Genomic DNA, 16193 nt, shown 5'->3' with positions numbered 1-16193 from the left:
ATAGATAATTGACAAAATAAAATCACAACTCTTTTACTAAGGGTTCAAATCTTGAAAGAATTCCTCGGATATTACGAACTTTACTAAAAAAATGCATATAAAATATATGTACATGTAATTGAAACTGAGCTGACATGCGTATTACATCTGTCAATTAGCTATGAACAAAAAACTAATACAATTGAGCTACATAATATTTTTTATTATACCTCTTCTAAAAACTAAATGAGATTGACTAACTTCTCTCTCGACTAAAGTATCTGCAAAAGTTAACGATTATTTTACTATTTTATATATTACATACATAATACCTATCATAATGTATAATGTATACCTAAATAATTATTATGTAGCTTGAAACTTGTAAAATCTTCATTCTTCAGTATAATTCAACCTAATTAAAACAGTGAATTCGAGATTTCCATTCTCTTCCATCCATTTTCGCAAAAACGTTGTAATTTCAGTTAGAATAAATTAAAATTATTATTTTGTATTTCTAGTAATCTCTCGAAAGTTACAGCTCTTTTTTCGTCAGTAAAAATAATTATTAAACCTTCTTATTTTTTAAAGTAAAATAATTCTAATGATTTGCCTAAATAATGATCATATAACTTGAATGTTTTTTTTTCTTTCTTCGTTTACTGAAGTTCAATAAAAAAAATACTGTCACTTTCATTATGTTTGAACTCGTGAGAAATTGGCGGGAAGTCAAAAAAAAAATCTTTTTGTGGCAATGATGGTAACAATGTATCCGATGGAAACTGCGTTCATTGACCCGCGCAGTAAAAAAATATCAAAGGTCAACGAGAGTTTATAAATTATTCTGAAAATTTACGAGAAGTTAGGTAATATAATTTTTCTCTACTGATCTCAAGACAGTTTCGCTACTTCGCTAGTAAATATATAGGTAGGACTATTTAGTATAATTAATATTATTTGAAAGAGATCTTTGTCTCCACGTCTTCGTCACAAACTCAAAGATTTATATATTTCACTTTCGATAGGGTTCGATTAAATGAACGTTGTTTTATAAAATTCTTAAATTAGATTATGATTCAAATGCTAACTATCTTTATGGTTAACAAATTTAGATTTTTTGTATCAACTGGTCTTTATATTATATTGTAAACATTTTAATAAATTTAAATTGAAAAACAGCTTCATAGAATACGTATTTGTCAAGTAAATGACTATTTGCAATTGGTAGTAATTGACTGATAACCTGAAATCAAGCAATGAACATATTATACAATACTAACATGGTTTTCGTTTTCTTCAAGAACATTGTAAGAATACCATCATAATAAAGAAATTGACTCAACTAACAATGTCTGAAACAGGAAGTTCAGTGCATGATCGCTCAAAATGGACGAATATTGTTGGTAAAGCCTTTAATTTTAATTAAATTATCCTCTATATTGAGACAAATGATATTTAGAATTAATAATACTGTAAGCTATGTGACGATCTCCATAAATTTTTTATCGGATCTTTAAATGGTGATTTATTACAACCATTCTTAATAAACCGTTTTGTTTCAAACGGAAAATTTCTCACGAAAATCGACTGTAAATTCTCGATGTATTGATACGCTGAGATTGTAGATTAAAACTCTCAAAAATTAGAAATTGTTTATGCCAGATATTCACGACTCCTCTATTTACTGAAGCTATGTAATAAATTTAATCAAATAATTACTATCTAAATGTAATTTACTATCCTGATTGAGAAAATGTATCATATTAACATTTTATAATAGCGTGCTAGATATCCAAAGGCATTGGATTTTCTATTTCCTAAAAAATCATCTCAGTTCTGGAAGAATAATTAAAACTAGCCAAACATCCAACACCAAATTACCAAAAACCTATGTTTATTATCAATCTAATGTTTTGAAAAAAATATTGGAAGTACGCGTAGGTACTTAATAAAATTATCATTGAAATTAGAATTTCTTTTTTCTACAATAATTCTACAAAAGTACGTAGGTACATGTCTACTTTCTAATTAGTAAACCTAGCTACTATTATTACTTCAAAGCGGAGCATTTTGACAAATATTTCTTAGCTAACTAGGATAAAAAATAAAATCATGGTTCTTCGACTATTTTTGATTCTCGAGATTTGAGAAGAAATAATGGTTCTTTGAAAAACCGAGACAAAAACATAGAATTACAATTTTTTCTTCAGAACAAAATTTAAACAATTTTTTACTACTTTCTATGACCTTTTCGAGCTCTAGAGAATCGCATCACTAAATATTTTTTGAAAAACGATATTTAAATAAAAGAATCTTGAAATTTCTCATATATTTCAAGAATTATTAAGATGTCTGACGATGAAACAAACGATAAAAAAATTATCATTCTATCCAGCCGCAGGATTCAATCTATGAATATTGAATATTATATAATAGACTGGCGGTCAATCTACCCCACTGCCAGATTCATAATACCTAAATAGATACTTACCTACCTTAAGAATATCTTCAAAGGTCTAATAATTTTTAATTTCACTATAGTTCGTATTCAACATTTAATTACTTTAATGAAATTCTGTATAAAAAGCTAGTTAGGTAACAAAATTATATTTTTTCGATCACGATCGATGAATATCAACAAGCTGTTATACGTGCAAGTTTTGAATAATATCACCTAAGCTGGTGACCACGAAAAGAAAGTTTCACAAGATATCGTCAGAATTCATTTAAATTCACGAGCCGTGGTGTGGTGTCTTTCCGTAATTCGTTTTTGGTTTCGTTGAGAGTCAAGGCCGGCGAATGCATATGAAAGATTCTAACCACATGTGCGTCGACACGTCATTATATTGCGTTTTAAAAAATACAAAATTACACATATTTGAGGTACTTACTGAGTTTTTTAAAGTGGATAAGGTGCATTATACTATTTTTTTATTCAAAGAATAATTTACATGATTTAAGAATGTAAAATTCTTTTATTGAACATTACATAATTTTTAAACACTTCTGAGAAATATATAACTACTAGAAAATATCTTTTTTATTTTTAATATATGGTGCCCAGCAGGAGATTATTTATAAACTAACTATCTACTAACTGTCAATTCTTATTATAATGACAATAAATTAATTAAAATAAAGTAGTATTTAATAATAGATTTGATAGTTAATCCACATATTTCTAATAATCATCATTTCATCCGCTTTTAGAGGGACATTTTCAAGTAGCTCTTTAAAAATGTGACCATATGTACCTATTTATTTATTGAATTTATTGAGGTTTATACTGTATTTTGTTTCACATTAATAGTATAATATAATTTACCATCTTTTCCTCTGTCCTCTGCCACCTTATTGCATAACGCAGCAGAACCTGCCCAATATCCATTTCCCCAGTAATATCCAGTTGTGTAGCGACCGCTTGCATCGTCCACTGAAAAAAAAAACAAATTAGTAAGCTGTATTTGACATAATCTATCCGCCATCTTATATTATTTTTAACACTGCAATAAGCCATGAGATCCAATAACAGTAGGATAATTGGTAATATAAGTGAAACAATTACAAGCACCCGAGCATTGAGAAAATCATATAAATATATTGTGACCTCATCGGGAATTGACCCCGAAGCACCTGGATGAAAGACCAGCGCCTTACGCACTGAACTACAAAGGCCGCATATCTTCCACGTGACTGAACACCGCGACCACTCCATAATACCGCATAACTTAATCTGACCTACCAATTTTATCCGTTTTCATTTGATATTTCCCTACCCTGAGTCAGAGATTTATAGTGATTTTTACTGATTTCTTTTGTCTTATTCATCTACTGCATTTGGGTTTTTTCACTACATTATTATTTCACGGCATTATGAGTAAATGGATTAAAAAGAGTACTGTAGTGGTAACACATTTAATTTATTATATAATACTAGCTGAAGTACCCGGCTTCGCACAGGGTCGCTTCGTGGTTATATTTATCTTAGATATTTGAAAAATAATAATAGGTAATTATTTTTTTAATATTAAAATATCTTTGTAATACAATATGGCAATATGAAAATAATTCTAATAGGAGTAAAGGTCAAACATAAGAACACTAAATTAAAATCGAATCCAAAATATGAAAACAATATTAATGTTATTAATATGTAGTAAAAAAAAATTAAATTGGATGGAACAAACAAACAACAAACTTTGTATTTTATATAATAATAATTTAGAAACCTTCGCAGGTGTGCGCACAACAACTGACAAAAGCTTCATCGCAATCGGATGAATGGTATAGGAACGCATACGAATAGTAGAAGAAGATGATTTTCTAAGTCAGAAATTTTCGTGGGCACGCGCATGACAACTCACCAAAGTTTCATTGCATTCGGATTAATGGTATAGGAACGCATACAAATAGAAGAAGAAGAAGATGGTTGTACTAATTCAAAAACCTTCGCGGGCGTGCGCACAACAACTGGTCAAAATTTCATCACAATCGGATGAATGGCATAAGAACGCATACAAATAGAAGAAGAAAAAGATGATTGTACTAATTCAGAAACCTTTACGGGCAAGGGCACAACACTTGATCAAAATGTCATTGCAATCGGATGAATGGTATAGGAACGCATACGAATAGAAGTAGCACATGATTTTCTAATTCAGAAATCTTCGTGGGCATGCGCACGACAATTCACCAAAGTTTCATTGCAATCGGATGAATGGTGTAGGTAGGCATTCGAATAGAAGAAGAAGATGATGGTTGTACTAATTCAGAAACCTTTGCAGGCGTGCGCACGACAACTCACCAAAGTTTCATCGCAATCGGATGAATGGTATAGGAACGCATACGAATAGAAGAAGAAGAAGGCAGTTGTACTAATTAAAAAACCTTTGCGGGCTTGCGCACAACAACTGGTCAAAATTTAATCGCAATTAGATGAATGGTATAAGAACGTATACGAATAGAAGAAGATAGAATAGAAGAAAAAGAAGAAGAAAATGGTTGTATCAATTCAGAAACCTTTGCGGGCGTGAACACAACACTTAATCAAATTTTCATTGCAATCGGATGAATGGTATAGGAACGCATACGAATAGAAGAAAAAGAAGATGGTTGTACTAATTTAGAACTCTTCGCGGGCGTACTCACAACAACTGGTCAAAATTTCATCGCAATCGGATGAATGATATAAGAACGCATACAAATAGAAGAAGATAGAATAGAAGAAAAAGAAAATAGTTGTAACAATTCAGAAACCTTTGCGGCGTGAGCACAACACTTGATCAAAATTTCATTGCAATCGGATGAATGGTATAGGAACGCATACGAATAGAAGATAGAATAGAAGAAGAAGATGGTTGTACTAATTCAGATTCGCGGGTGTTGACACAATTACTGACAAAATTTTTATTGCAATCGGATGAATGGAATAGAAACGCATACGAATAGAAAAAGAAGATAGTTGTACTAATTCAAAAACCATTGCGGGTGTTACCACAACAACTGACGAAGGTTTCATCGCAATCGGATGAATGGTATAAGGACCATACGAATAAAAGAAGATAGAATGAAGAAGAAGAAGAAGAAGAAGAAGATGGTTGTACTAATTCAGAAACCTTCGCGGGTGTTGGCACAATTACTGACGAAAATTTTATTGCAATCGGATGAATGGAATAGGAACGCATACGAATAGAAGAATATAGAATAGAAGAAGAAGATGGTTGTACTAATTCAAAAACCATTGCGGGTGTTACCACAACAACCGACGAAGGTTTCATTGCAATCGGATGAATGGTATAGGGATCATACGAATAAAAGAAGATAGAATGAAGAAGAAGAAGAAGATGATGATTTTTCTAATTTAGAAACCTTCATGGGTGTACATACAACCACTTACCAAAATTTCATTGCAATCGGATGAATGGTATAGGAACGCATACGGGACAGACACACAGATAGACAGACATACAGACAGACAGACAGACATTCATTTTTATATATTAGTATAGCCTATACTCTTACCGCAAGTGCAAGCAATAAGTTTACAAAGTTTTATTGCAATCGGATGAACGGTATGGCTGCACATTAAATACGAACAAACAAACACACAAATATTAATTTTTATATATTAGAAGATAGATAATTATTCAAAATTGTAAATTACGTATGCATTATCTGTTCCGTGGCTATTATTAAACGTTGTTTGTGGTGAATTAGTGATGTGAATAATGGTGATCTGAATTTATGAATTTATCCGCGTGTAAGATTGTCATCATGCGTTTACGCTTTTCCCGGTAATATAGCTATAAAGTATTGGTCGTTCAATGATATCTAGTCTTTGGCGAACAGTGTCTCCTGAACTATATTGTAAAGTTAATAATATCAAATATATAAATATATTAATAATATTTCCACAAACAATGCAAGAGATTTTTTTTCACCAAACCTGTGTGCCACCTGTGGTTTTGAGTGCTTTAGAACCCGGGTTATTAATAATATAGTTATTTTAAAATGACCGCTATAAAATCCAAGATGGCCGCCAAATGAAGCGGTTCCAACCAAAAATTGAAAGCAATGTGAAAAAAATTTGGTGTTTTGTCCACATTTTCATACTAAGCAGCCCCCATAGATATAATATTGACTAATTGAGAAAACTTTCCATACAAATAATAGATGTTAGACCAATTTGGCATTTGTCATAGTCGTTTATTTTTGTGAAAGTAACTAGGTAATTTCTTCCTGTAATTTTATATGTTATTAAATCTAAATTCATATAATAAAAGATTTTTTTCCTAAGCATATTAGTTAGCAATAGTTAGAAGGCACTCATTTAAACTGAATTTATATTCAAACCGTGTGGGAATTAAACATAATTTGTGAATCATTTGCTTAGTTGCAATCAATTTTATAGTGTATAAACTTCAGACAATTTTGTTTTCATTTTTACTTCCACAAGAGTATCAATAGTTTTTATTACTTACAATAGGTTATTTCAAATTTGAATCTATGTTTTCGAGACGCACGATAATTTTACCAATCTATCAAATTACGTGATTGCATTAAAAGTAATTTACTTGAAGTTAAAAGAGCTTTACAAACACAGTGTTTTGTAAAAATATATTTTAATTACATATTAAAATGTGTTTCTAAATAATTGGTATACATACATAATATTATGTTTTATCATATTAATATTTTTTTTTCAAAATACTAATTTACCACGTTATTATCATGATATATTGTTCATTCATAACAACAATCAGTAAACGTAGTCGACTATGGAGATACTAATCATTCATTACCATATACCCTGCAAATATATCTTATCAATAAGATATACTATTATAGTAACATAATATTATTATAAATTTTTAAATATCAATTATAAAAGGAGTTATCAATACACAAGAAAAAATATGGCTGATACCATATTATACAAAATTCGCAACCTCAGAAATTTGCATATTAGAAAAAATCTTTAAAAAACATGGTGCCGACCGAGACTCGAAGTCGCATTCAACAAATTTCGATAAATGTGCTTTACCAATTTAGCTACCAGAAATTAACTAACAGTTAACTGACGCGCTTTTCAAATTGTTGCGTTAATATTGGAAATTGGTTTATGTAAATCTGCACCAAATATTTTTAAGATTTTGAGATTTTCTGAAGTATCTATGTTCAATAAAGAATGTTACTTTCTCAAATCATGCAAGTAAATGATTCGTTGAATAAAAAAATGGTATATGTCTGATACTACTATAAATTTCAGAAGAAAGAAATTGGGATTAAACTGTTTATTCTTGTATGCATTAATTTTTATTTATCATACTGTACTGTTTTATAATGTACTTTATTATATTAAATTCACTAAAATTATTTCATTATTATTAATACATAGTAGAATTGATATTGATAATATTAAACTCTATATAATTTGTTTTTTTTAGACAATAACTACCTTTTTGTAGCAGTTGTAGTATAAGAACCATAACTATAATCATATTAAATGCTAATATATAATTTTATTATGGTTTTACAATCAAAACATATAAGTAGCTACTGAAAAACTTTTTTTTAAATAATATTAAGTATATTATTTTATATTTCATTATTCTCTAACTAAAGATATATGAAGTGTTGCAGTGTGAAATGTATTAAGTACCTACCTAAACAGTATAATAAAATCAATTTTCTGTGGTTGATTTTTGATCACGCATTCAATTTGTGGGAAATTATTTGTAATGTACACGAAACGTATATTCTAATAATTGACAAAGAATTCAGAAAAGAAAGTAATAGTGTTTTATATCTATTTTAGACATCGTCGTTTATGAATAAAGAAAATGTACATAAGTTTATTAATATAAATACAAGTGAATATACCACTTGAGCGGAATTGCGGAAACTAAATGAACTCTGCCTTTCTGCTGTTTTCTGTATCATAATAAACCATATTCCATACTCATATAGATAACGCTATAATATTGCGAAACAACACGTTTTATATTAGAGTTTTTAAAAAAAATCGGAATACCACTACTGTTTTGAGAAGATATTTCGTCAGCACTCCCCGTAAAGTCTGTCAAAAATGACACATTAAAAATTAAATATCAATATAAAAAACCAAAAAAACGTGATGTGTGTTCTTCTTATACAAGTAAAACGTATTACTAGAATGAAACAACTTAACCTTGAAATTGCGTAGATCGCGATTTCTTCTACTGCGCACGAATAACATATGGCAGGGATGGCGAACCTTTTTACTAACGCGTGCCAAAATTTTCCAAATAATATTTTTTGACTGTCTGACGTGCTAAGCAGTTTTTCATGGCGAAAAAAAGTTTTGTAAAAAAATTGTTTTTAAGAATTAAAAAAAGTTTAAAAATTACAATTGAGTTCTTGATATTATATCTTTCGCCATATTTCTAGCCGAAGGCATATCTTTTATTCTTTGAATATTTTTGTCTTTGGAAGCATTTGCATTATATTCTCCATCACTGAACGGTTTTCCATTTTTAGATATTATGTTTGAGTCAAAATAACAATCAGTTATTATATTTGAATGACTGCCGATAATTAATTTCATAAGGTTTGTTGATTGAATATTTTTATTTTTAATTGCCTGATCCTAAGGACCGTCTTACGCAATTGTATATTTACATTAAACGTAAAAGATTTGTCTGCTATTTTTTATACAATGCGATTTGTCATTTATGCATGAATTTCGTCGTTCCGTTTGCGCAAACATAATATGAAACACCGAAGAAAATACGCATGGCTATGTCATTATTTTTTAATATTATATATAAGTAAGTACTTAAGTAATTATATATTTGTTTGTAAAAAAAATATAAAAAAAACATTTTTACAGGTATAATATATAAAATAGTAATTTCTTTTCTTTTCTAAATGAAACATTCGCGTGCCATAGTTTCGCCATCCCTGACATAGGGTAACTAAAAACAAATTATTACCGTTAATATTTCCGACTGTAATTTATTACATGAAGCTTATTGCATCGTTGTTTTTGCTTGGCGTCATATTTTCTGTCAAAACTATCGAACTTCACGCTTATGTTGGGTTTTTTACATGCATATAAGAATTTATACAAATGGAATTCCTGAGATACCTATTGATTTATATTCGTTGTCCCTTTTAGTATAATATATTATTTTATTATTAATAAATATAAAATATTTCACCTGAAATAAACCACGCAAGTTAAATTCATATTATATTAATAATATAAATTTCATACATGCGTATCTGTTCTTACCCATTTTATAAAATTACTCCAAGGACTTAGAAATACCATAAGCTCTTATTCCATTCATGCACACGTGGTTTCCGGTATAAGGTAAGTTCGTTGACCCTTTATCAGACTGTCCACTTTCAATATATATGTTTTATATTCTTCTTCATTACGTGCTTTCCCTTCGCGGAGGTGGTGGGGGTGGATCTTAGAACTATAATCTAATACCCGAAACAGTTCAGTGGAACTGCACTTGTACCAATCACGGAGGTTCAGCCACGAAATGCGGTACAGTCCTCTGCTACGCTAACCGTTGATCTTTCCTTGGATAAGTTGGGGAATGCTATACTTTTTTATTCTCAAAATGTGGCCGAGCTACTGTAGATTTCTGGTTTTGATACTACGCATTATTTCAACATTTATCACCCAGCCAGTCCAAGGAATTTTGAGGGTACGTTTATACAGCCACATCTTATAAGCTTCAACTCTCCGTGGCATTTCTTGGTTTAGCGTCCATACTTCAATACCATAGAAAATAATTTAGAGAACATAATAATGAACTATACGCAGTCTCAGCCCTAGGTCTTGATTGCTAAAGATATCTTATTTTGAGAAAAGCACTCCTTGCAATCTCAATTCTAGTTTTTATTTCGTGAGACTGATCCGTTTCTAATTGACCTAAATATTAATTAATCTAAATACTTTGTTACATAAAAAAAAATTCCAACATTTTGGGAAAGCGTGGAATCAATAAATATTCTTAAATATTCTTAGTGATATAATTTGACACACATGATCATTTGAAGTAGATAAATATACTTATTTCGAAACGTAAAAAATATCACGTAATATAATATTAAGTGATAAAAACCGTGATACACTTCCAATTTATTTAAATGCACCGTAATTTAATTGTTTTTAACTCGAATAGTTAGGTACTTTATTCGAATACTTAACTTTTACTGTTGCTAGAAGTTTCATAATCGTTTGAACTACCTACTCTTTTTAATGCTGCATCAGAAGAGATTTAGTCCCCTGGTTTTTCCATCACGGAAGCGTACAACTTGCAACACAATCAACTTTTTACAGTTATCCACTTTATCAAGATAATATTATTATGTTTTTTGGTAGGTTAATACATAACAAATGTTTACTCTTAACAATTTAAAACTCTTTCATTTTACTGATAATTTATAATCAATAATTACACTGTAGTATATTCTTGGGTTTTCACCGTGTCTCCTTCTTCCTTCTTTACTCGACTTTATCTCTTGATAATGGCCTCTGCAACGAGCCCGAAACGTCGAGTAAAGAAGGAAAAAGGAGACACGGTGAAAACCTAAGAATATACTACGATAAAAAAACAACCGTGAAAGCCTCAAACATTATATAATAATTACACTTTTAAACATATTACATATATTATTTTTATTAAATATTTTAAATCCTGTATTACTACTGTGCCTCTATACATATTATATCAGTGGCGAAAGATGGAATTAGGCTATTGAGGTTCGACATAAATAGTGCACGCTAAACTCTGTCAGTCAAACATATTATTGAATTTGAATTTATTGAATTGTGTGTAGATAATGTGTTAGTTTTTAAAATTCAATCAAACCTTGCCTAATCCAACCCATAGTAGATAATATTCAAAAAATATTCTTTTATCTATAAAATATCTAAAATTATGCCATTAAACAATACATAATTTTAGATATTTTATAGATAGAAGAATATTTTTTATCGATTATGGTTTGGTTTAAGCAGGGATTAATGAATTTTATTAAACTAACCAACACTATCTATAATATGTATTCTTAATTCATATAAAACAAATAAGTTTGACCGAAAAAAATGTACACTATTTTTGTCGAATCGCCCATAGCATACCAAAATTATTATGTTTTGGCTTAGGCAGGGCTTAATTGAATTTAAAAAACTTACCAGTACCATCTGCAAATAATAGTATTTTCAGTTCAATGAAAACAAATATTTATGTCTGACAAAGTTTAGTGTACACTATTTATATCAAAACTTATATATAAATATTTTTTTCAGCTTTCAGTAATGTTGGTATTTTTTCATTATAATAAGTATTATCATAATATGATAAAATTTGTAACAATATGTAATGAATTCAAAACATTGGAGACTAACCGGATCAAGGGTTCTAAATTACAATCCGATATTTGTTCGAATATAATACTAATTATAAAATGCACTGCATTGTACACATGCACCGCAATCGCTAGGGGTAGGTGACAAAAAAGAGTTTACGAAACTGAGCGAGGTTAACCGATACAATAAGAGCGATAAAAACATTGTCAGAAAAAACTATGATAAGCAATACCTATAAAGTTAACCTCGTTCAGGCACACGAGTAAAAATATATATGCGCATCTTATAATCTTCTGTAGTGCCACCATATTATGAAAAAACCTTTTAGTAATATAATCTCATCTATGTGGAAGCCCGTATGCTTCGTTTAAAATTGTAATTTACTTTAAAAGTTGAATTGTGAAACATGTAATAATTCTTTGTGTATAAATCGAAATATGGTATTAAATTACACCATACGCAATTTCCGTTGTCCACGTACGTTATAGTTTATTATATTAGTCATAAAACATTATTCATGCACGTAGCAATATCACTGAGATGTTATGTCATCCCATAAGCACCCATTGCGTGGGTTTTTCATAGGGGCCTAATATTTATAGCCACGCCACTTATCAGTAAATGTACCAATATCATTATTATGATTAAATATTAATAAAAAAATAATACCACTCAAAAATGCGTTTAATATAATGGACTTGTTAAGATATTATGCATTTCCTCAGATATTTAATTTAATTTATTTCGAAACGTGTAACGATATCTTTGTGAAAGCCACTGACTGTCGAAGAGGAATGATAATAAATAAATCAGTGGGTAGTACATAATTCGTGAACATATCCGTATAAACCTACATTTACCGTCGATGGACTTGTCATTAAAAATAAAATAAAAACCATATACAATATATTAACATTAAGGGAAACAGATAAAACACTTATTGTTATGTGCCATTCAAAATTGTAACTGTTAGTGAGTCAGCCAGTCGAATTCGACCGGCTGAAATGAGTTCATTATTCTATTTACATGTTAAATCTTCCTCATTTCTTAAGTTTATTGCATCATCTCTATTGTTCCTTTCTAGTAGTATTCCAATATATAAAACACTCTTCAGTCGGACTTCCAACAGAAAACACATATTGTACCTAGTAATATTCAACCTTATATTAGTATACCAGTAATAATATGTTATGTGATTTTGTGTTATTAACCGGAAATAAAGGATATCAATTAAATACAATAATAATATCTTTTAATAATTCCAACCCATAACTTAAAATTGGTGTCAGGAAGTGTGGATAAAGCTAAATAACGTGAAATAAATTAACGGTGAATTCAAATTCTTTAAAAATAGCAAGAATCCTAAAAATAAAACACATAATAATATTACGTATAAACTAATTGTTTTTTTTTTAAGTAGGTACATCGTTGTGAAAAACGAACGGAAATTAAAAATCTAATTAATAATATAAAGTTGTATATTCTCCTAAATCTTCAAAATCATTAAATCAAGAATCTTCTATATCTTAAAATCCACAAGAGAAGTCCAACAAACTCCTGTCTCCAAGAGTCTTCAAATATCTTCAAATTCCTGAATTCGACGAATAATCTCCAATTCTTCAAACTCCAATCTCGAATTCTTCAAATCTCGAATTCGTCAAACTCAAATCTCGAATTCTTCAAGCTCCAACTCCAATTCTACAAGCTCCAACTTCAAATATTCAAGCTCCAGCTTTATATTCTCAAGCTACAGCTTTATATTCTTCAAGCTACAACTTCATATTCTTCAAGCGTCCATCAGATCTTCAAGTCTCCAAGTCTTCAAATCTCCAATATCTTCAAGATATAATCTCCGAGTGTCAAGTGCTTAGTGTCTGTAACAGTGACAGTGTAAAGTGTAGGTATTTATTCTCCACAACAGAACAGTAAATTAATTATTCTTCATTTATATGAAAATTATCAATCACTATAATAATACAATTTCGTCACTAAGTTTAGATACCTTGATGAAATTTATTTCAACCTTCGATGGAGAAAAGAAAAATCTTTATCTATTTCTTAATGACTGTGATACAGCTTTTGAGATATGTGCGAATGAATTAAAACCCGTCCTGTTAAAATACATTATTCACTGCGTAGTAGGTAACGCCAAATATACAATTTCAAATTATAAATTTGAATCTTATGAAAATTTCAAATCTTTCCTAAACACTACTTACGGTGAAAATAAACATACATCTCAATTAGAATTAGAACTCAGAAATTGCAAACAGAATTATAAAGAACCTATGAGAACCTATTATCAAATTTATTCAGCGTGTAGAAAATTGCAGAAATAACCTCATCAACGCAATTAGACTTAAACACAAGGATGACGACGAGTTAATTGGTCGCATTAAACAAATCTAGGATAGCGCTCTTAATACCTTCATGCTAGGAATCCATCCTCAAACGTCTACGGTAGTTCGATTGTCTAAACCAACAACATTAACAGAAGCAGCAAACGTGGCTATAGACGAGGATAAGATTTTAAACGATTTCAAAGGTATGCACATAAACACTAAAAATAATTATCATAATCAGTCGCATCATTTCAATTACAATAATGAAAACATAAATCAGTTCAAAACTTCAGTAAATAAAGTGTGCAGATATTGCAAAAAATCAGGACACTTAATCAAAGAGTGCAGAAAACGACAGTACAATAATCATTTTAAAAATAATTCAAATCCTTCTCAGCTTCAAACTAATCAAACAAATCCAAATGTTTCTTTCCGTCAATCTCCGCAAAATTCTTAAAACTCGCAAAATTATCAACTCCCACCACTCCAGGAGACCTGCCTCCTCCCGGTACGTGCAAAGCATTCAGGCAGAATATTTTCATTAGAATCAAATACAGCATATGTTGAATTTCCATATACAGAGACAAACAATCTAAAATTGTTGATTGATACGGGCGCCGACATTTCATTAGTAAAAATAAGTTCCCTAAATGGAAACGAACTTGTTAATGAAACTGAACTTGTCATGCTCAAAGGTATCGATAAGTCTCCGAATCCAGTAAAAACTATCGGAACAGTTAATTTAACATTTTCTTTAAAATATAAGCAACTTCATCATACTATCCACGTCATTTCAAGCCATGTCACTAATATTCCTTTTGACGGATTACTAGGTCATGACTTTTTCGTCAATAATAATGCAAAGATTGACCACGAAACAAATACATTACATATATATGATGAAATTATTCCTATATTCACTAAAATCAATCCTATCTATACTTTAAAGCCTAGATCTAAAACCCTTATAGAATTAGTTGTTCAAAATCCTGAAATTAACGAAGGTGTAATACCGAATATCCAAATACTTCCAGACGTATACTTATCACGTACTCTTGCAAAGGTACTTCCAGGAAATAAAGTATATGCCACAATCGTCAATAGCAGTATTAAGTCAGTCAATATCTTATCAAATAAAATAACTCTCGAACCATTTAATAAACACGAAAGTTTCGTTGATTTTACAAACTCAAATACTAACGCCTTGTCTCAAATTGACAATCAAAGTAATGTTCTCATAAATAAATCTTCAGCGTGTAATCCTTCGTATTCATACAATGACTTCATCGAGAAACAAAATGAAAATGTCAATGTCAACTTAAATGAAACCAACGAATCTCTTACAAATCAAAAACAATCGATTGCACACTATATTTCGAATGATAAATCAATGTCCAAGGAAATAGCTTCAGAAATAAGTACGATAACTAACCCTAATCACAATGAAATTCCACAAATACTTAAAGAATATCATGAGTCTCCCATAAGCGAACATTCCGGATATCACAGAACCTTAAATCGCGTACGTCTAAAATACAAATGGACGAATATGAAAAAAGACATCAAAGATTACATTAAACAATGTGAATCTTGTCGGAAAAATAAAATCTCTCGACAGAACCTTAATCAGAACTTAAGAACAGTTGAAATCGGTGATAAAATATTTTTAACCAATAACGCCACTAAAATAAATAAATCAAAAAAGGTATCTCCTAATTTCCAAGGACCTTACGAAATTGTCAAGGTTAACAGTCCATTAAATGTAACAATTAAGGTTCAGAATAAGTTAGTTAAGGTTCACACAAATAGAATTAAGCAAGCTAATTTAGATCCCTCACAATAAATAATCTCATTCAAAGGTTTATGTTATTATTTACATTATTATATTATGTACTAATATTAAGAATTTTATTGTTTTCCTAAATGTAAAAAAAAAATATACAAAAAATTATATGTAATATGACTTCAGTTGTTCTAAATCTATTTGTCACACATCACAA

General features: G+C 29.9%; 1 protein-coding gene and 1 long non-coding RNA gene across 2 annotated transcripts in view; both read right to left on the bottom strand.

Annotated features, from left to right (window-relative positions):
• The window catches only part of LOC147071859 (O-acyltransferase like protein), a 29764-nt gene extending 26358 nt beyond the window's left edge, over positions 1–3406 (bottom strand). The window contains exon 1 of the mRNA XM_085946782.1: positions 3305–3406. The gene's annotated coding sequence lies outside the window, so the exon portion shown is untranslated. The remainder of the gene's footprint in view (positions 1–3304) is intronic.
• The window catches only part of LOC147071851 (uncharacterized), a 386436-nt gene that overhangs the window by 126224 nt on the left and 244019 nt on the right, over positions 1–16193 (bottom strand). The gene's annotated exons all lie outside the window — the stretch shown is intronic.

The sequence above is a fragment of the Rhyacophila brunnea genome, unplaced genomic scaffold, assembly GCF_057557595.1.
Source record: "Rhyacophila brunnea isolate RB1 unplaced genomic scaffold, BYU_Rbru_1.0 scaffold_2, whole genome shotgun sequence".
Taxonomy (NCBI): Eukaryota; Metazoa; Arthropoda; class Insecta; order Trichoptera; family Rhyacophilidae; genus Rhyacophila; species Rhyacophila brunnea.
The sequence above is the reverse complement of the archived record's forward strand: the minus strand, read 5'-3'. Positions and strand labels throughout refer to the sequence as shown.